General features: G+C 34.4%; 1 pseudogene; it reads right to left on the reverse strand.

Moving 5' to 3' along the window:
• LOC139084053 (olfactory receptor 8B3-like) overlaps positions 1-22,544 on the reverse strand; it is a 39,372-nt pseudogene extending 16,828 nt beyond the window's left edge.
• Positions 22,545-22,864: the final 320 nt, after the last annotated feature.

Consider the following 22,864-nt stretch of genomic DNA (forward strand, 5'->3'; position numbering starts at 1 on the left):
TCCTAAAATGTGATCTATTTTGGAGAATGTTCCATGTGTACTTGAAAAGAATTTATATCCATTTGCTGTTAAGTGGGAAGTTCTGCACACGTCTGTTAGGTTCATTTTGTCCCTAGTGTTTTTAAGTCAACAGTTTTTCATTGATTTTCTGTAAGGATTTTACCTACATTTTTGAAAGTGGGGTATCAAAGTCACCTGCTATTATTGTATTGCTGTCAGTTTCTTCCTTCAGATCTGTCGATATGTATAGGGGCTCTGATGTTGGATGTGCATATATTTATACTTGTTGTATGTTTCTGTTGAATTAATACCTTTATTACTATCATGTGTCCTTTTTGTCTTTCTTTGAAGGTTTTTAACTTAAAGTATATTTTTCTGATATAAGTATAGCCACCTCTATTTTTGGTTGGTTACTATTTGCATTGAATATCTTTTTACATCACATGACATTTAGCTTATATGTGTCCTTAAATCTAAAGTGAGTCTCTAAGGAGACACAGCAGCCTGGACTCTGAGCAACTCCATCAGCTTGGGTCAGCATTGGTAAAGACTAGGGGGTAATCTTAGAATTTCCTAGGGTTGATTTAGCAACTAAACCTAGAGTATCCTAGGGTTGGTTCAGCAACTAAATGCTCTCAAGGACCCAGACTCTTCTATTTCACTCTCCTCAGATTATTTACCTTAGTCCTTAGACTTGTTACCTCAGAGTCATAAAATGGTTATAGTACATCTGAGAATCACATCTAAACACAACTACATCCAAAATAAAAAGCAGGACAACAGGCAAAAGAACTCCTCTCACATATCTCTCTCTTTATATTATGAAGGGTATCTTCTCTAGAAACCAACAGATGACTTCCCTTTATGCATCTTCAGTCATGTGTCTATGCCACGTGCTAACCAAGGAACAAGGAGAACTGAAAAAAATGAGTATCTGCCATTTACAGCCTCTATCAGCACCATTTTAAAAAAAATGTCCAAAGTTAAGACAATATTATTAATTATGTGTGTTGAGGTTAGACACCCCCCTAGAAAACACCACAAGTGCTTGTGATATTAAAAAAAATATGTTTGGTTCTCTTCAGGGGCATCCTTGTACCAACCTACATGTCCCATATCAAAGAAAGTCTGACTATAGACAAAAAATATTCAAATATAAATTATGTTGTATAAGAGCTGACTCATGACAAAGCAAAAAGGGAACACTGGGTCTTCAGGGGAAAGCTTTCTTACAAATGTCAGCCACCTTAAAAATAAGAATTTTTGTCTATATCAAAACTACTACAGTGTGAAAAATAAATGTCTCAAATCTGTCTATAAATTAAAGAATAAAGTTATGTAGTCTAGGTAGGCCCCTATCACAGAATGGAAAGCTTCTCATTTGGAAATTAATGTTTTAGTAATAATTTAGTGTAGTGTAGGCAACTGAAAGTTGGGTATTTTTATTGTAATGCAAGTGCCTGACATTAAGCTTCTGATGTGGAGGCATCCACTACAAACACAGCTATTTCCAATAAACACACTGCCATCTACATGACTAGATAAAGGGTTAAATGATCCCATCCCAATATTTCCTCTGGTTTAGAGATCTCTGTTTGACTTAGACAACTGACTGCTTGATGGCTTATTTTTCCCTTCCTACACATTAATTCCTACTCTTATGTGTTAAAGTCTCTAATAAAGAGTGAATTGCAGAATCCCAGGGCCATGAATTCTCTCTCTTTACCCAGGGGCTCATTGTGTGGTCCTAGGCATGCTGTGCACGCTCCTAAACTAGAAAGTAAAAAAACCTTGTCTTTTCACATTTTCTGATGACTATTCCTGAAGTGCATCTTGCAATGTTAATAAGAACCACAAAGGCCAGTTCAGTGGCAACATCAGTGCTGAAGGGAAATGTCCATGGGGGGCCAGGAAGAATGCCCCAGGCTTTTTCACTGATAGCATTACTATCAATAGGCTGAGACAGGCATACAACACCCAGGTAAACAGCTCCCTCTGATGGAGACTTTTCACTTAGACGAGACTTAAATTTATTTAAAAAAAAATTGTCTAAAGAAGATCCCAATGTAAGCTCTGAAGAAAATATTTAAAAATTAAACCAAGATCTTTGAAACATATTAGCCTAATTTTTAAAACTGCAAAAAAGTTATAAATTGAAACACAATTGAAGACAAGTTTCTGAAGTGAACTCTTCGTTCACTTCCCCTTATATCACTGTGAGAAGCTTTTGAGTTCTTAAGAGGGGTGTTAAGAGCCAAAGGAAGTAGTGATTCAAAGAACAGTTTAAGGACAGAAAAAGTTTAAAGACTCTTTCTCTTTTCTGCCCGCCTTCACTCTTCTTTTTCTAGGTGATCACAAACAATGAAAATGGTACCTTGAAAGCACCACCCGACCTTTCTTTGTAAATATTAACCATTCAGAATAAAAAGCCTTAAAGAAGTGATGCAAGTGTAGTGAAGATCTCATACAAATGACTTATGAATACAAACAAAAGAGTTAAAACATAGAGAAAAAAAGACTGCGAATAAATTCATAGATATATCATGTATTTCAAGAAGTAGAATTGAAAGTAAAAAAATGAACCCTCACATTTATGCTCATTTGATTTTCACCAGGGATACCAAGACAATTTGTTGGAGAGAGAATAGTCTTTTCAACAAATGGTGCTGGAACAACTGGGTGATCTCATTCAAAGGAATGAATTTGGACCACTAACTTGCACCATAAACAAAATTATTGCCAAATAAATTATAAATCTAAATGTAAGGAGTAACATTATAGAGCTCCTAGAGAAAAACATCAGAGTAAATCTTTGTGAACTTGAGTTAGTCATTGGTTTCTTAGATATGACAGATGCAGCCCAATGACAAAAGAAAAGAGCAGATGAATTGGACTTTATCAAAATTAAAACCTTTGACATTCAAAAGACTACGTCAAGAGAATGAAAAGACAGCTCAGAGAATGAGAGAAATATTTGCCAATCATCCATGTAATAAGAATCTAGTATCCACAGTACCTTGAGAATGCAAACAAGTATAAAAATACAAAAAGACAAATAAGCCAACTTTAAAATTGGCAAAAAATTTGAAGAGACATTTCACCAAAGAAGATATACAAAAGGTCAAAGCACATGAAAAGATGTTAAATATCATTAATACTAACAGAAAATGCAAATTAAAACCACAAAAAAATATTTCTGCACAAGCACTAGGATGACTACAATAAATAATCTAGATAATCTCAAGTGTTGGTGAGGAATACGAAGAAATTGGAGTGCTTTATATACTGCTGTTGAGAATGTCAAATGATACAACCACTTGGGAAAATAGTATGATAGTTCCCCAAATGGTTAAACATAGAATTGTCATGTACCTCACAATGCCTCTCCTATATATAGGCCAAACAGAAATGAAAACATGAATGCACACAAAAACTTGTATATAAATATTCATGGTGTCAATATTCATAATAGCCAAAAAAGTAGAAAAATTCACATGTCAATCAAATGATGAATGGGTAAGCAAAATATAGTATGTCCATAAAATGCAACATCATTCGACAGCAACCACTCATACAAAAAAAGGAATAAAGTACTTTTACAAATTACAGTATGAGTGAACTTTGAAAACATTATGCCAAATGAAAAAGCCAGTCACAAAAGACCATATATTATAGTACTCCATTTATATGAAATGTCCAGAATAGTCAAATCTATGGAGAATAAAAGCTTGTGGTTGGTAACTCATCAGATGAGGGAAACAATAGAAACAATAAACAAATGAGACTTCATGAGACTAAAGAGCTTCCTCAAGGCAAGGGAAAACAGGATTGAAACAAAAAAACAACCCACTAATTGGGAAAAAAATATTTACAAGTTATTTATCTGACAAAGGGTTAATCTCCATAATATATAAAGAACTCACACAGCTCAACAACAAAAAATCAAACAACCTGATCAAAAAATGGGCAGGGGACATGAACACACATTTCTCTAAAGAAGATATATGGATGGCCAATAGACACATGAAAAGATGTTCACCATCACTAATCATCAGGGAAATGCAAATCAAAACTACACTAAGATATCACCTTACACCTGTTAGAATGGCAAAAATATCCAAAACAAAAAGTGACAAACGTTGGAGAGGTTATGGAGAAAAAGGAACCCTCATACACTGTTGGTGGGAATACAAACTGGTGCAGCCACTATGGAAAACAGTATGGAGATTTCTCAAAAAATTAAAAATAGAAATACCTTTTGACCCAGCCATCCCACTACTGGGTATCTATCCAAAGAACTTGAAATCAGCAATTCCAAAAGTCTCATGCACCCCTATGTTCATTGCAGCATTATTTACAATAGCCAACACGTGGAAGCAACCTAAATGCCCATCGACTGATGATTGGATAAAGAAGATATGGTATATATATACAATGGAATACTACTCAGCCATAAAAATGATAAAATGGTACCATTCGCAGCAACATGGATGGACCTTGAAGGTATTATGTTAAGTGAAATAAGCCACATAGAGAAAGACGAATTCTGTATGACTCCACTCATAGGTGGAAGTTAAACATAGAGACAAAGAGAATTGATTGGTGGTTACCAGGGGAAAGGGCGGTGGGGGGAGGGCACAAAGGGGGAAGTGGTGCACCTACAACATAACTAACAATAATGTACAACTGAAATTTCACAAGGTTGTAAACTATCATAATCTTAATAAAAAGTTAAAAAAAAAAAGTAGTTGGTGGTTGCCTAAGGTTGGGGGTAGTGGGATAATAAGATGATAGCTGAATGGTATGAGGTTTCTTATGGGGATAAAGAAAATTTTCCAAAATTGATTGTAGCGGTGGCTGCAAAACTCGTAAATAAACTATAAACCACTAAACTTTGAAATTAAAATGTGTGAATTGTATGGTATGTGGATTATGTCAATAAAGGTGTTACCAGAAAAAAAGTACTAAACTCTAAAAAAAAGGAGTTGAAATAAAAAGGTAAATCAAAAAATACTTTGAAGTAAATGAAAATGTAAACATAATTTATGAAATATGTGTAGCATTTTGTAATACTTAAATAAAGTCTTTATGTAGCCATTTATTCCACCTAAGTAATTATCATGGATAGAAGAAATGTCTGAAGCCTGAGACTTAAACTTTCATCTTATTAAACAACAACAAAAAATTCCCATCAAATTAAACTCAAAATAAGCAAAAAAGTTTAATGATAAAGATAACAGCAAAAAGTGATAAAATAGGAAACAGAAGAATAATATATAAAATCAGTTCATCTAAAAGCTGTTTTTCTGAGACTAATAATTGTGATAATCTACTAACCAGACTGGTCAGGTAAAAGGAGAAAAAAACACAAGTTATGAATATCTGAATATGGCAGGATATTGCTATAGTTCCTGCAAACATTAAAAAAAAGTAAGGGAATATTATGCACATTTTATACTAATAAATTTGACAACCAATGAAATGGATAAATTTATTGAAAGACAAATTTGTCATAGCTCACATAAGAAGTGGGTAAGTAGAATGGACTTGTATCCATTAAAGAAATTAAATTCTCAGTTAAAAATATTTCTCGCAAAAAAAACTGGTCCCTGATAGGTGACTGTTAATTTCTACCAAATATTTATGGAAGAAATAACATCAATTATACACAAATTCTGAAAAATGAAAAGAAGATAAAAACATCACAATTCATTCTATAAGACAAGCATTACCTTCATATCAAACCCAACAAAGTAGTTACAAGAAAAGAAAACTGAAGTCCAATACCCTTCATAAACATATATACAAAAATTCTTTTAAAAAATTAGTATATTCCATCCAATAGTAAGTAAAAAGGAGAATACACCATGACAAGTAAGGTTTGATCTTGGGAATACAAGGTTTGAATAATATCTGATATTAATCAACATGATGTGCCATATTGAATCAGTAAAGTAGAGGTTTCCGTTCAAGATGGCAATGTAGGAAGATCCTGAACTCACCTCCTCCCACAGACACACTGAATCTACAGACATATATGGAGCAATTTCCCCTGGAAAAATCGCAAAAATGGCTGGAGTGACTCTTTCACATTGTGCAAAGAAAAAGGAAACAATGTTGATGTGGGTAGGAAAGGTTGAAACAAAATCTTTCCATCAACTCCACCCTTGGCATAGCCACCCACAATTGGGTATCTTGCATTCCTGAGATTCACAGGACTGTAAGAGTTAAAGAGACAGTTATTGACAGACTACCACTCCCAGGGCACTGCACAGATAACAGACTGAAACATATTCCCAGTTTTTCTGAGAAATAAGCCTAGCTACTTGTCTAGGAGCTTTGGACTGAGGGGAAAGCTTCCAGTTTGGCACGTTTATAGGGGCTTACCAATGCATTTTCAGGTAATGGAAGCCACTGGATGCCATGCCATCTTTGCACTCTCCCTCTGCCTTGCTCCAGCTTGCCAGAAAGGACCATATACCTTTGTGGTAAACCCCTGATTTTTGTGGCTGCCAGCAGGGAACACCTCCACATCACCTGGCTCTAGTGGTGAGTGGGGCTTTATGCTCCTGGTTCTCATAAAACTGTAACTAACAAAGTATTCTTGAAGAGTTACCATCTCCCAAACACAGAAAGAGGCAAAAGGACCAGGGTCTCAGTCTTTCTTTGAAAAAGGCCTATTAGCTTATCATAATAACTGCAGCCAGAGAGACAGGCTTCTCGTGAAACAAACATCTCCAGTTGACTGTGAACCTTTCCTGAGACCTTGGAGGGCAGGTACTACATTTGCAATTTCCTTCTGCCATGCTCCAGAGCACCAATATGTCTTGGAGAGTAGTTGTTATATGTGTCTAGTGCCCCAGTTTTTATTTGTGGTACCCAGGTTTTCGCAGCTGCCCAAGGAATACCCCTTGATCACCTGACTCTGGTGGTCAGTGAGGATTGCATTTTGGGGTCCCATGGGACTAGAACAATTATAGAGACAATACATGGTAGGCTATTGCCCTATGGAACTACACAGACAGCAGACTGTAACACAGCCCCTATATTTCTGTGAAAGAAGACTGCTTGCTTGTCCTGGAACTTTGGCTTTAGGGGAAGGCTTCAGGTTTGGTACACATCTAGAGGTTACAAATGTGCTTTCTGGGGATGTATCCTGGGGAATGCCATATTTGTGTTCTTTCTTTGCCTCACTTCAGCTCACCAGTATCTTCCACACAGGAGCTTATACAGTCAACTGGAGCCCTGATTTTTATAATTGCCACCCAGAGGACACTTCTAGATCATCTGGCTCTGGTGGCCAGTGGGGCTTGTGGTCCCACAGGATCGTATCTATCTGCATTCTTTAAAAGCTGCTGCCTGAGGGTCTGGCTTCCAATCATCATGGATCTTGATGCTGACCAAGATGCTCCTCTTAGGGATACTGACTGGTCTTGGGACACCCTCAACTACTGGGGATGATTAAAAATATATTAGACTGCTTACCCAATCACAAAGATATGAGAGACAATATAGAGTTAGAGCAGAGTTTAACAATAAGGTATATCAAGCATCTCTCCTGACCACAATTGTATGAAACTAGAAACCAATTACAAGATAAAAGGTGAAAAATTCAGACATATGTGGAGATTTAACAACATGCTACTGAAGAACATTGAGACAATGAAGTCAAAACAGAAATTAAAAATACCTGGAGAAAAATGAAAATGGAAAAACAACATACCAAAATTTACGGGAGGCAGCAAAAGCAGGTCTAAGAGGTATGTTCATAGTAATAAATACATACCTCAAGAACCAAGAAAAATCCCAAATAAGCAACATAACTTTATACCTTAAGAAACCAGAAAAAGAAGAACAAATGAGCCCAAATTTAGTGGAAGGAAGGAATTAACAAAGATCAAAGCATAAATAAATGAAATAGAGACTAAAAAGATAATACAAAAGCTCAATGAAACCAAGAGCTGGTTCTTTGAAAAGATAAACAAATTGACAAACGTTTAGGTAAACTCACCAAGAAAAAAAGAAAGAGGACTCAATGAAAGAGAAATCATTACAACTGATACCACAGAAATATAAAGGATCATAAGAGTCTACTCCAAACAATTATATGCCCAACAAATTGAACAATCTAGAAGAAATGAATAAATTCCTTCAAACATGCAACCTCCCAAGACTGAATCATGAAGAAATAAAAAAGCTGAACAGACCGACTACTAGTAGGAAGATCGAATCAGTAAGAAAAAAAACCTACCAATAAACAAAAGTCCAAGATCAGATGGATTCACTGGTGAATTCTATCAAACATTCAAAGAAGATTTAATACTTAACCTCCTCAAATTCTTCTGAAAATAGTGAAAGAGTGAACACTTCCAAAGATATTTTCGAAGCTGGCATTACTTTGATACTAAAACCAGACAAGGATGTCACAAGAAAAGAAAATTACAGGCCAATATTATTAATGAATGTAGATACAAAAATCCTTAACAAAATATTAGAAAACAAAATTCAAGAATATATTAAGGAGATCATATGCCATGATCAAGTGGGATTTACGGGATTTAACCAACCAAGGATGGTTGAACATATGCAAGTAAATCAATGTGATACATCATATTAACAAAACAAAGTATGAAAAGCATATGATTATCTCAATAAATGCAGAAGAAACATTTAACAAAATTCAACATCCATTTATGATAAAAAGTCTGAACATAATGGGCTTAGAGGGGATGTATATCTCAACATACTAAATGCCATATATGACAAGCCAGCAAATAACATCATAATCAACAATGGAAATATGAAAGTTTTCCCTTTAATCTTAGAAATAAGACAAGGATGTCCACTCTTGCCACTTTTTTCAACTTAGTGTTGGAAATCCTAACCACAGCAATTCAGCAAGAACAAAGAAATAAAAGACATCCAAATTGGAAAGGAAAACTTTAAACTGTCACTATTTGCAGGTGACATGATATTATATATAGAAAATACTAAAACTCCACCAAAAAACTGTTAGAACTAATAAATGAATTCGGTAAAGTTGCAGGATACAAAATCAATAAACAGATATATGTTGCATTTCTACACACTAATAATGAACTATCAGAAAGAGAGACTAAGAAAACAATTCCATCAAGTATAAAATATCTAAGAAAAGAATTAACCAAGGAGCTTAAAGATCTATAGAGTGAAAACTATAAGAATTTGATGAAATAAATTGAAGATACAAATAAATGAAAAGATACTTCATACTCATGGATTAGAAAAATTAATATTGTTAAAATGTCTATACTACCTAAAACTCTACAGATACAATGCAATCCCTATCAAAATTCCAATGACATTTTTTACAGAAATAGAAAAACAATCCTAAAATTTGTATGCAACCACAAAATATACCAAAAATCCAAAGCAATCTCGAGAAAGCAGAACAAGCCTGGAGGCATCATACTCGCAGATTTCAAACAATATTACAAAGCTCTAGTAGTCAACAAAGTAAGATATTGGCATGAGAACAGACACAGAAATCAACAGAACAGAAAAGAGAACCCAGAATAAATCCACACATTTATGGTCAATTAATTTATTAAAAAGAAGCCAGGAATAATCAATGGGGAAATAATAACTTCCTCAGTAAATGGTGTTTGGAAAACTGGACAGCCACATGCAAAGAATGAAACTGGATCACATACATAAAAGTTAACTCAAAACAAATTAGACTTGAAAGTAAGAACCGAAACCATAAAACTCCCTCAAGAAAACGTAGGTGGTAAGCTGTTAACATCAGTCTTGGCAATGACTTTTTGGATTTGACACCAAAAACTTTCAGTCTTTCACCACTGAGTATAAAGTTTTTGTGGTGTTTTCAAACATGGCTTTTATTCTGTCGAAATAGTTTCCTTCTACTCTTAGTTTGTTGAGAATTTTTTTTATGAAAGGTTATTGAATTTTGTCCAATCCTTTTTCTGAATCAACTGACGAGATTGTGTGTTTTAAAATTTTTATTAATTATATTAATGTGTTATGCTTCATTCATTGATTTTCATATGTTCATTCAACGCTGCATTTCAGGAATGAACCCTACTTTGTGATGGTGCAGTCTTTTAACTATGCTGCTGATTTTGATTAGCTACTCTTTTGTCAAGGATGTTTACATCAATGTTCATTAAATGTATTGGTCTATAGATTTCTTTTTTGTATTGTCTCCATCTGGCTTTGGTATCAGGGTAATGGTGACCTCAAACAATGAGTCAAGAAGTGTTCTATCCCCTTCGATAGTTTGGAAGAATTGGACAAGGATCAGTGTTAGGTCTTTAAATGATGGAATTCACCAGTGATTCCATTAGTGTTTTGATTATTATAGCTTTGTAATAGCCAGGGGGAGTGTTGCCTCCAGCCTTGTTCTTTCTCAAGATTACTTTGGCTAGTCATTATCTTTTGTGGCTTCATTTTCTTTGTTCAGAGATTTTTTGATTACTGATTCAGTATCCTTATTAGTTGCACATCTTTTCAGAATATCTATTTCTTCACGATTTTGCCATGGTAGACATTGCATTTTCAAGAATGCATCCATTTTGTCTAAGTTATTCAATTTGTTGGCTTATAATTGTTCATAGTACTCTCTTATAACTGTTTTTATTTCTGTAGTTTCAGTAGTAATGTTCCAACTTTCATTTCTGATTTTATTAATTTGAGTCTATCTTTTTCTCTTAATCCATTCAAGTAAAGTTTTTCAACATTACTGATTTTTCCAGAGAATCAAGTTTTGCCTTAACTTCCTCTGTTTTTTTATTCTTTATTTTATTTATTCTTGTTTAAATATTTATTTCCTACTGTCTTCCAAATGAGTTAAGTTTGTTCTTTTTCTAGTTCCTTAAGTTGTAACGTTAGATTGTCGATGTGAGATCCTTCTTGTTTTTTTTCCTTTGAGGAAGATTAGCTGTGAACTAACATCTGCCACCAATCTTCCTATTTATATTGAGGAAGATTGGCCCTGAGCTAACATCTGTTCCCATCTTCCTCTATTTTATATGTAGGATGCCTGCCACAACGTGGCTTCATAAGCGGTGCATCGGTCCATGTCGGAATCTGAACTGGAGAACCCCAGCCACCAAAGTGGAGCATGTGAACTTAACCACTATGCAACCAGACAGGCCCCAATCTTTCTTGTTTTTTAATGTAAGCATTTATAAATTTCCACTTTACCACTTCTTTTCCTCCATAGCATAAATTTCAGCAGTTGTGATGGTTTTATTTTTGTCTTTAAACATTTTCTAAATCCTCTTGTGATTTCTTACTTGATCCATTGATTTCTTTAAGAATGTTGTTTAATTTTCACAAGTTTGTGCATTTTCCAGTTTTCCTTCTATTGTTGATTTCTAACTTGATCTTGTGGTCAAAGGAGATAATTTCTATGATATTTCTCTTTTTTAATCTACTGAGATTAGTTTGTGGTCTAACACATGCTCTATCCTGGAAAATACGCCACGTGCACTTGAGAAAATGTGCTCTCTGCTGCTGTTGGGCGTATACGTCTCATAAACCTACTTGCTTTATGTTATTTGAGTCCTCTATAACTCTCTTATCTTACGTTTGGCTGTTCTATCCTTTATTGAGAATGGGATTTTGAAGTCTCTAACTATTATAACTATTTTTCTCCTCCAGTCTCTCAGTTTTTCTTCATTTATTTTCACAGCTTGTTATTATGTGCATAAATGTTTAAAATTGTTATACCTTCTTGCTCTATTGAATATTTCATAAATGTAAAGTGCCCTTATTTGTCTTTGGTTAGCTTTTTTATTTAAAGGTCTACTTTGTCTTATGTTACTATAGCTACCCTTGCTCTATTTTTGTTATTTGCATGGAATATCTTTTTTCATCCTTTCACTTTCAACCAATTTCAACCAATTTGTATCCAACATATAGTTGGATTCTCTTACTTATGCAAATGGAGCTTAATCCATTTACAATTAAATTACTGATAAGGAGAAATTTACCTCTGTCATTTTCATATTTGTTTTCCATACTCTTACAGCTTTTTTTGTTGTTTCCTGCATTACTGTCTTCTTTTGTGTTTACTTGAATTTTTGTAGCGAAAATTTTATTTTTTTTCATTTCCTTGTGGATATACTCTATAGATATTCTCTTTGTGATTGCCACTGGGATTATATTTAGTATCCTAACATTGTAACACTCTAATTTGAATTTATAACAGCTCAACTTCAATAACATACAAAACATGTACACTTTTACAGCTCCATCTCCACCCTTTTCAGTGGTTGATGTCACAAAATTACATCTTTATATATTATGCACCCCAAAACATAAACTAACAATTCATTTATATACATTACTATCTTAAATTATGTAGAACATAAAATGTAGAGTTACAAACCAAAGTTCAAATAATACTAGCTTTTAGACATAATTATTTTTTAATGTATCAGTTTCTTAAATCTTGTGGAAATCAAAAATTGTACTTAAAAACCATTGCTACAATGACACTGGCTTTTTAATTTGCCCATGTATTTACATTTATGGAGAACTTTATTTCTTTATATGGCTTAGAGTGACTGTCTAGTGTCCACTTGACATTGTAAGATTCCTTTAGCATTTCTTGCAGATCATGTCTAACAGTAACAAACACCTTTAACTTTTGTTAATCTGAGAATGTCTTAATTTCTCCGTCACTTTGATGGATAATTTTACTGAACATAGGATTCTTGGTTGACAGTTTTTTAAGATTTTATTTAGCACCTTGAATATATCAGTCCACTTCTTCCTGGTCTCCAAAGTTTTTGATAAAATTCAGATGGTAATTTTATTGATGATTCCTTGTATGTGGTGTGTTATTCTCTCTTGATAATTTCTAAAGTCTCTCTGTGTCTTTTGAAAGTTTAATTATATGTCTAGGTGTGAGTTCCTTTGAGTTCATCTTGGAAATCATTGGGCTTTTTTTTTGCTGGGGAAGATTCTCCCTGAACTAACATCTGTTGCCAATCTTCCTCTTTTTTGTGTTTGTGTGTGTGAGCTGCTGCCATAGCATGGCTACTGACAGATGAATGATGTGGTTCTGTGCCCAGGAACAAAGCCCAGGCAGCTGAAGCAGAGTGTGCTGAACTTTAACCACTAGGCCACCAGGGCTGGCCCTAATCAGCCTTCTTAGACTTTTATATTTGTGACTTTTATTAAATTTGGAAGGTTTTTAGCCCAAATTATCTCAGCCTAGATTATTTCTTTCGCTATCCTCTCTGACCATTTCTCTCTTCTCCTAGGACTCTCACAATGTATGTGTTGGTCAGCTTGGTGGTATCCCACAGACCTCTTGGGCTCTGTTCATTCTACTTCAATCTTTTTTTCTTTCTGTTCCTCAGACTCAATAATTTCCATTATCTTACTTTCAGGTTCACTGATTTTTTTTTTCCTTCTAAAATCTGCTTTTCATCCCTCTAGCAAATTTCTCATTTCAGCTCAGCACTTCAGCTCCACAATTTCCTTTTGGATTCTTTTTAGGTTGTCTATTTCTTTATTGATATTTCCATTTTGTTAATAAATTGCTTCATTTTTAAATTTATCCAAATCTTCCTTTAGTTTTTTCTGTCTTTTTAAACAGTTGTTTTAAAGGCTTCAACAATCTACCATCATGTCTTCTTTAGGGATTGTTTCTCTTGCTTTTTTTTCCTTTGAATGGTTCATATTGTCCTGTTTCATTCATAGCTCATGATTTCTTGTTGAAAACCAAACATATGGGCCTAATAATGTTGTAACTCTGGAAATCAGGTTATCTTCCTTCAGCAGGGTTTACTCTTGTCTTTTTATTGCTGTTGTTTGTTTTATTTTATTGTTGTAGGTTTTATCTGTACCAAGGATCATCTCGAGGTGTTAACTTACAATTATCTCAGGTTTTTCTGAATCTGCACCCTTTCCTGTACATGTACAGTGACTTTCTGATTTCACCTGTGTATACAATTGCTTTTGAAAGTCTTAATTTTTAATGTCTTGCTTCCAAAAGTGGAAGAAAAAATAAGGAGGGAAAACAGAGGCACTGGCCTTTAAATCAACTGGAAGTACAATCAGAAAAATTGAAGAAGGGTTTGCAACAATGAGGAGAATTACAAAAATAAATGCCTCCCACCTCTATAACTGTGCCTCAGAGATCAAAAGCAGCAACCATAAACCAGAGCACAAACCATGGATATTTGGAAGACAGGGTCATATTTGCCTGCTCTGGCTCCCACAAGCTGAGTTCAAGCTTCTCCTGGGACACAAAAATGGTTGCCCACCACAGGGCCAGAGGATGGGAAATGGGTAGCTGCTACTGCACTAACAGCTAAAATGGATCCAAATTAACTAGAATTTACTGTCCAAGCCTTCCCTGGAAATTGCAAGCCTTCAATAGACTCCAGAGTTCCAAAATTGTTGCAGTGACATCAGACAGATTCTGCAAATGCAATTGTCGTGCAGGTGAGGAGATAGATTCCTAAGACTTTATACAGTGCCATTTTTCCAGATTCCTCCTCTTTTTCTTTTTCTCAGCATTCACTTTCCCTTTACTGCTCTCCTCCCACTCATCACTACCAGTTATTCATGTTTACATACTCCCATATTTTCCCATTTGCTTATACACTCAAATACATTTATTGGGGTTATGTCTGTTATTTACAAAGAAACATTTTTGGCCTCTTGCTTTTATCATTTAAAAACACTGCACTCAAGTCTCTCAATGTTCTATGTAGTAGATATGTCAAAATTTATCCATCCGCTCCATATTGACAGAAATTCACTGTTTTACCAGTTTTTTTTTACCAAGAAAAGCAATAGCAATTTTAGCATTGCTAACATAGTAATCATTATGCATACACCTTTATATGACTTTTATTTTATTTCAATGAAATAAGTTTACAGAATGTTGTCTTTCAGTTTAATATAAATGTTCAGATGTATTTCTCAAAGGCTATTATAATTCATATCCCCATATTTTGTTTATAAAACAATCTTTCCTTCTCTCAGCATTTCTAAATTACATTCCTGTAAAGATTAATCAGCTTGACAACTCTTTATAAATATGTAAATTTGCAATTTGCTTTTCTCTGACTTGCAAATTTATATCTTTCTCCCATTTTCTGCAGGGTTATATCTCCTTTATTGTCCAATTGTATAAACATAATGCATATCAATCTTGTATCTATCATCTGCATTTAAACCATATTTTTCCTAGTCCTCTATCAGTTCTCTGATTTGCTTAAGTATCTACTCCAAAAGAAAAGTTTAAAATTTTTATATAGTCACTACTTCTACATTTGCATATATAAAATACACACAGTTACCCTATGTATCATACCTATGATACTACCACCTTGATTTGAAAAAAAATTATGTCATACTAGCATTACTAAAAGCCTCCTTAACTAGATTTCCTTCTTCATCCATTGCCTTATAGTGTCTTTTCCCAACACAGCAGCCAAGATCCTCTTTTTAAAATGTGAGTCATTATATTTTAATTTTCCGTACTCCATTTCATCAGAGAAAAAGCCAAGTTTCTCAATAATCTACAGTATCCAACATGATCTTGACCCTTGTTACATCTCTAGCCTCATCTCCTTCAACTCTCTCTCTCACTTTCATTCAGTATAATAGACCTTACTGTTTTTCAAATATGACAAAAATATTACTTTAAGGGTTCTGCAGTGATCATTACTCTTCCTTAAAATCTTATTTTCCCAGATATCTACTTAAAATGTCACTGTTTCAGTGAATTAGGATCCAAACCCAATTTATCTTTGCATTGCCAATATGTAACATATTTCTTAACACAGGGCTTGTCCTAACTTTGCATAGTTTCTTCTTCTTAGTTGCTGTGAAACTGAGGTGGGGCTCTATGAGGCTGTCTCTTAAAATACAAGTTTAACTTGGCTAACTCTAAAATGTCCTATTTGAACAGTTTGCTTAAGAGCTACTATTTAAATAAACAATGTATTTTTTATTTTAAAATGATAGAAAACGTATTTGCCATAAAGTTGATTAGCTTCATGGAGGAACAAAACACATTTCCTATTATTTGATGCTTCAATATTTTCTTTCATGAAGCTCTAATGCAGAAAGAGCGTAAGAAAGAAGACAAATATTGTTGATTTTCTTTAAATTTCCTGTGCAATTTCTTCTTCATTTTGATAAAATTGCTTATAACCTTGTGTAACTCGGGAAGGTAATTTTAAAAAATAAATGTTTTAAATGTGGATACATATCTAGACTTACCGTTATCTATTAAATTATTACTAAGAGGAAAAAGTCAAATTTGATTGGAAGGTTAAAGGGTAAAATTATGAAATGACTTAGATGTAGAAACTCAGGTAATTGGTAAAAGTGGATATGACTAAATTTAGTCGTGTCTAAGTAAAAATAAATTCAAAAGCCTAATTTTTTTATCTTTTCATTTCATAGTTTCTAAAGATTTTACTAATGCTTATCTTTGAACAATTAATATATTCTCATTTTTAGGGGACAAAAACTGTTTTAAAACTGATGAATATCCACAATTAATGCTTCCAAAGCATGGTAGTGTGCAAAGAAAATATAATCTGAAAAGATTAAATCATGAAGTCTCTATATTTAAACTCTTGTGAACTCACATCACATACCAAATTCTTGTGATTCACTATGAGCACATGGCTGCACCATGCCAGCAAACCTTGGTGAAACAGGAGAATTTGATTTCCAGAGTTAACACATTATTAGAGTCAAATATCCAGTTTTCTACAAAAAATCATAAAGTATACAAAGAAATGAGAAAATATGGCCCATTCAAAGGAAAAAAAGTAAATAAACAGAAATTGTCCCAGGAAAAGACATGGTGGCAAATCTACTAGAAAAAGAGTTTAAAACATCTGTCTTAAAGAGGCTAAATGAACTCAAGGAAGAAAGGGAAAAAAATCTAGAAAACAATATTTGAACAAAATGGAAATATCAATACAGAGATGGAAAACCTTATAAGAAACCAAAACAAATTCTGGAGCTGAAAAGTGCAAAAAAATCACAGGAGCATCTCAACAGGTGCAGAAAAAGCATTTGACAAAATTCAACATCCATTTATGATAAAAATTCTCAAAAAATTATGTATAGAAGGAATGTACCTCAACAAAATAAGGGCCATATATGAGAAATACAAAGCTATCATCATGCTCTGTGATGAAAAATTAAAAGCTTTTTCTCTAAGAGCTGGTACAAACTACTCTAGCCACTTCTATTCAACATAACACTGGAAGTCCTAGCCAGAGCAATTAGGAAAGATAAACATATAAATGGCATCCAAAAGAGAAGGGAAGAAATAAAATTGTCTCTGTTTATAGATGACATGATGATATATATTAAAAAATCCCCAAATGCCACCAAAATGCTAGAACTAATAAAGGAATTTGGTAAAGTAGAAAGATACAAAATCAATAAACAAAAATTAGTTAGCTGTCTCTGCACTAACAATAAATTATCTTAAAAAATTAACAAAACTTTTATAATAGTATTCTACTTGAAATAGCATCAAAAAATCAAATACTTAGGAATAATTTCAACCAAGGCAGTGAAAGATTTGTACACTGAAAACTATAAAACAATGATGAAAGAATTGGAAGAAGACACAAATTAATGGATAGGAAGAATTAAATTGTTAAAATCTCCAAACTACCCAAAGCAATTCACAGATCCTTTGCAATCACTATCAAAATTCCAATGGCATTTCATAGAGACAGAAAATAAAATCCTGTAATTCATGTTGTGTGATGAAAGACCTAAAACAGACAAAGCAATTTGAGAAAGAAGAACCAAGCTGGAGGTACCACACTTCCAGATTTCAAACTATATTACAAAGGTAGATTAATCAAAACACTATTATACTTAACAACAGACACATAGAGCAATGGAACAGGATAAAGAGTCTAAAAATAAGCCCAAGCACATATGGTAAACTAATCAACAATTTCACCAAGAATACAACATGAGGAAAGAATAGATTCTTCAATGAATGGTGTTGGGAAAACTGGATATTGACCTATAAAAGAATGAAATTGGACCCATATATTGCACCACACACAAAAATCAACTCAAAATGAATTAAAGATTTAAACATAAAATCTGAAACTGGAAAACTCCTAGAAGAAAAGCTCCTTGACATTGGTCTTGGCAATGACTTTTTGGAAATGACACCAAAAGGACAAGCAACAAAAGCAAAACTCAACATGTGAGACTACATCAAACTTAAACACTTTTAGCACAGCAAAAATAAAAAATCAACAAAATGAAAAGTTAACTCAGGAAATTGGAAAATATATCTGCAAACAATGTATCTGATAGTGGTTTAATATCCAAAAGATATAAAGAACACATGCAACTCAGTAACAAAAAACAAACAACTCAGTTAGAAAATAGAGGAACTGAATAGACATTTTTCCAAAAAGACATACAAATGGCCAACAGGTACATGAAAAAAAATGCTCAGCATCAGTAATCATCAGGGAAATGCAAATCAAAACCACAAAGGGATATCACCTCATGACTGTTAGAACGATTCTCACCAAAATGACAAGAGATAATAGCTATTGGTGAGGATATGGTGAAAAAGAAACACTTGTGCAGAGTTGGTGGGAATATAAAATTGATATAGCCATTATAGAAGATAATACTTATACATATTTTTAAAGATATTTTTCTTATTTGAATATTTTCTTTTATTTGTGTTCAGAGGCATTTTTATTCACTGAAACCATTTTTGATGTTTCACTGATTTTTAAAAGAATGGTAAATTTTACAAAATTTTTCAAAACATGATATATTTATAATCAACACACTCAAGTCCTAGTCTCAGCTCTACAACTTATAAATTGTGAATTGGAACAAGCCATGAACATCTTTGTGCATTAGTTTCATCATCTATGAAATGGGAACTAGGATCATCTCCCCTATGAACCTCACAGTTTTTCCCTGAGGAGCACATAGCAGAACAGATGTGACAGCGCAGAGAAAACTGAAACACTATTTTGAAGAGCTTTGTAACACCCTGTACATTCTCTGTATTAACATTTGAAGTGGGTCTATTCAACTTTATGAGAGAGAGACTTTAAAGATTTTATTTTTTTTTTCCTTTTTCTCCACAAAGCCCCCCGGTACATAGTTGTATATTCTTCGTTGTGGGTCCTTCTAGTTGTGGCATGTGGGACGCTGCCTCAGCGTGGTTTGATAAGCAGTGCCATCTCCGTGCCCAGGATTCGAACCAATGAAACACTGGGCCACCTGCAGCAGAGCACTCGAACTTAACCACTCGGCCACAGGGCCAGCCCCAAGAGAGAGACTTTAAACAGCCCAGGTGATTCCAGAAGCCCTCCGAATCACTGAGGAAGAAAACTTCCCAACACTGAGTGAGGTTTTAGTGTTTAAAGGTGCATAGTTTTTACAACAAATCTCTGCTTATAAACCAACTACTTCATCTGGTGTTCAGCTGATTACATAGTGAAAGGTCCCAGTGCTGAAAAGAAAAACCAACTGAGCTAGAGTCATGAAAAAATACCACGTCTATCCCCAACATGGACATCAACTCACCATAATCAACTTTCAGTAATAGTTTTGAGTGTATAAAACTGACTTTAGATTCTATCTACATGTAGCATGTAAGTCTACTATGTTGTACTAAGAAAACCTGCCTTTATATCTTTCTCTTACTGTGCCCGATTTACGTTTCTGACATACAGCACATTGTACACATTGCCAGACACTTAGCAGGTATAAAACATGTGTTTTGTTCATTGTTGTTTTTACATAATTAAACGGATAATTGAACCGATAACCATTTCCTCTTGCTAAATTCAACAATTACTTCCTGCTCAGCCATGCCTCTCTGGAGCTGGAACTTGGAAACAGGTGTTTGAATGTGCTTGCAAAGATTAAAGGTGGGTCACACACCATGCAGCCGATGTTAAGCAGCGATCTCATAAAATAAGAGACTTGAAGACACTGTGCCTGTGTGCATATGTGCGTGTGCGTGTGTGTGTGTGTGTGTGTGCACGCATACATGTAGGGAGGCGATGCAAAGAGGAGTGGAACATGGGGTTCAATAAAGTTGAGGGGTTTAGGAATTAAAAGGATATAGAAGTTCAAGTAATTAAACATTGCCACCCTTGACTTTTAGAGCCTCTCTTTATATATGTTTTTCTGATGAATCTTTTCCAAAATAATCTGAAAGAATGGAACCCAGTTCTAAAGAAGGAATTTTTGTTGCTGAAATTGAAACATTTCTTTGTATTTTGAGTCTCATCAAGTGAAAGATTAATGAGCAGTTTTAACCCACTCTTTGGGCCACCTCAAATAGTAATAAAATACATAACAGAGTGAACACACCTCTGCATTGTCTACAAAGATACCGAATAGTACAGATATTGTTTAATGATTGACATAAATTTTTTTTCAATATGGAAAAAATTTTATCAAAATAGTTACTAAAAGAAAATCAAAATGAAAAATCCTACCAAGATTAAATATTTCATATAAAAAGAACTAATAAAGTGAAAAATCAGGCATATTAATATTGAAGTCATAGGATGAGATACGAATTGCCATTTAAAACCATAAGTCAAGGATTTAACAAGCTGAACATTTTTAAAAAAAGGAAGCCAACAGGGGCTGGCCCCGTGGCCGAGTGGTTAAGTTCGCGCACTCCGCAGCAGGCGGCCCAGTGTTTCGTTGGTTCGAATCCTGGGCGCGGACATGGCACTGCTCATCGGACCACGCTGAGGCGGCGTCCCACATGCCACAACTAGAAGAATACACAACTATGTACCGGGGGGCTTTGGGGAGAAAAAGGAAAAAATAAAATCTTTAAAAAAAAAAAAAAAAAAAAAAAAAAAGGAAGCCAACAATCAAGCTATGCTAAATTCAAACTACCTTAATATTAGGTGGAGATTAGAAAAACTGTAAAGTAATAAATGTTATTATAGTTATCTTACAATATATTTTAATTGTCACTTGACATATTAAGGATCTTTGAGTGGTCTTGTGTGTTTTTTCTCAAAAGAAAGCAATCCAACATCTGTTTCTAGAAAAGACATTGCCAAAATTCAATTTATTCACCAATATTTCTTTCAAATTGTCATCACTCTCCCAGCTGCAATTTGAGATTTTTGTAGTTTAAAATCCACGTGAGATTATTTAGTTGTGGTAAAACAGGAGTGATTTAGTTGTTCCAGGGACCACCAGCCCTGTAGGTTTAACTTCTTTAATATCAAGTAACTTTAGATTTATCATATCCAGAGATCCTGTGATGCCTATAATATTTCTAGAGCCTTTTCAGAAAAAGAAGAGAGTCATAGAAATGGCATTCTTTTCTCATTGTTTTACTCCTATTCTTTTTCCCTAACTTGAGCTTTGATTACCACTCACTATTTAGTCTCCTTAAAATGTTGTCCCCTCTCTATCTGTTTCCCCACAAATGTGGCCATAGCCATTGGTTTTCATTCCCAAAACCACTACTAATGTGTGCTCATTATGTATTATAAGTTTTAATCAAAGCTTTACAGACAGTGGAGGGTAGTTACAGTGCTCTATAGAACAGGGTACAAATTCAGAATGAAATGCGGTTTTTAAATTTCATTGTCCATTCCCTAATGGAGGACCTCTTATTTATTGGCCATATGTCTCTTTGGGTCATGGACTAACAACATGTTCCTGGGAAATTTTTTCTTCCATGCCCTGTTCTTTGAAATTACAACAACCTGAAAACATTTCATACTTTTTTTGACAGAAAAAGTCAGCTTTCAATACTGAAAAATTTTCTCATGTTTCATGTTACCGGAAAGAAAAATGGAATTAAGCAGACAAAAAGTAAAAAATGTAGGCTTGAAATCAGGAGGCTAATAGTCTATTTTAGACTTTTTCATAAAGAAGTTCTGTGACTAAGCAAATCATTGGCACACAGTAAATGTGATATAGGTACACAGCATTCAGAAACAACAACAACAACAACAAAAAACAGAAAAAGTACAGCTGAATCATGCTGCCCATGTAAGAGAATATTCTTCTTTGATAAGAAATTTGTCAGCACTTTAGGTGTAAATACTGAAGAATAATGGAGGGCTACAAAGGACTAGTTAAAGAGGAAAAAGTACATGGGGGTGTATAGGTGTGAAATGGGCCCAATTAGAGATACCAAGCCCAAATTTCCCAATACAGTGACCATATGCATTACTAGAAACAGGAAGAATAGGGGGAGTTGGAGATCTGATTGGTCTGGAACTTGGAAACAGGTGTTTGAATGTGCTTGCAAAGATTAAAGGTGGGTCACACACCATGCAGCCGATGTTAAGCAGCGATCTCATAAAATAAGAGACTTGAAGACACTGTGCCTGTGTGTATATGTGCGTGTGCGTGTGTGTGTGTGTGTGCACGCATACATGTAGGGAGGCAATGCAAAGAGGAGTGGAACATGGGGTTCAATAAAGTTGAGGGGTTTAGGAATTAAAAGGATATAGAATGAATTCAGTCACAAAAGAACCATTTCCAGGAGACATTCTTCTCTAAAAGAAGCTGTGAACACAGGATAAAAGAGTTACATTAGAGAATAACTCAGTTCTTTGGGCAATATCTCATCCTATAAAAAAGTGTATACACTGGGACTGTCTGAGACTAGCCCAAGCTGAACGAAAAGAATCTTCCTTTACCATTGTTGTGACACTAATAGACATGAGCTTTTCCTTACTAGAATTTTAATAAACTAAATATAGCAAAGGGCATCACAAACAGTCTACAGAGAGAAGGCCAGTGCTGCCATATGCAATCATGAAAGCTAGGAAAACCAAGGGAGAAGAAGGATGGACCAGGACAGAATCAT

This window comes from Equus przewalskii, chromosome 6, assembly GCF_037783145.1.
Source record: "Equus przewalskii isolate Varuska chromosome 6, EquPr2, whole genome shotgun sequence".
NCBI classification, from domain to species: domain Eukaryota; kingdom Metazoa; phylum Chordata; class Mammalia; order Perissodactyla; family Equidae; genus Equus; species Equus przewalskii.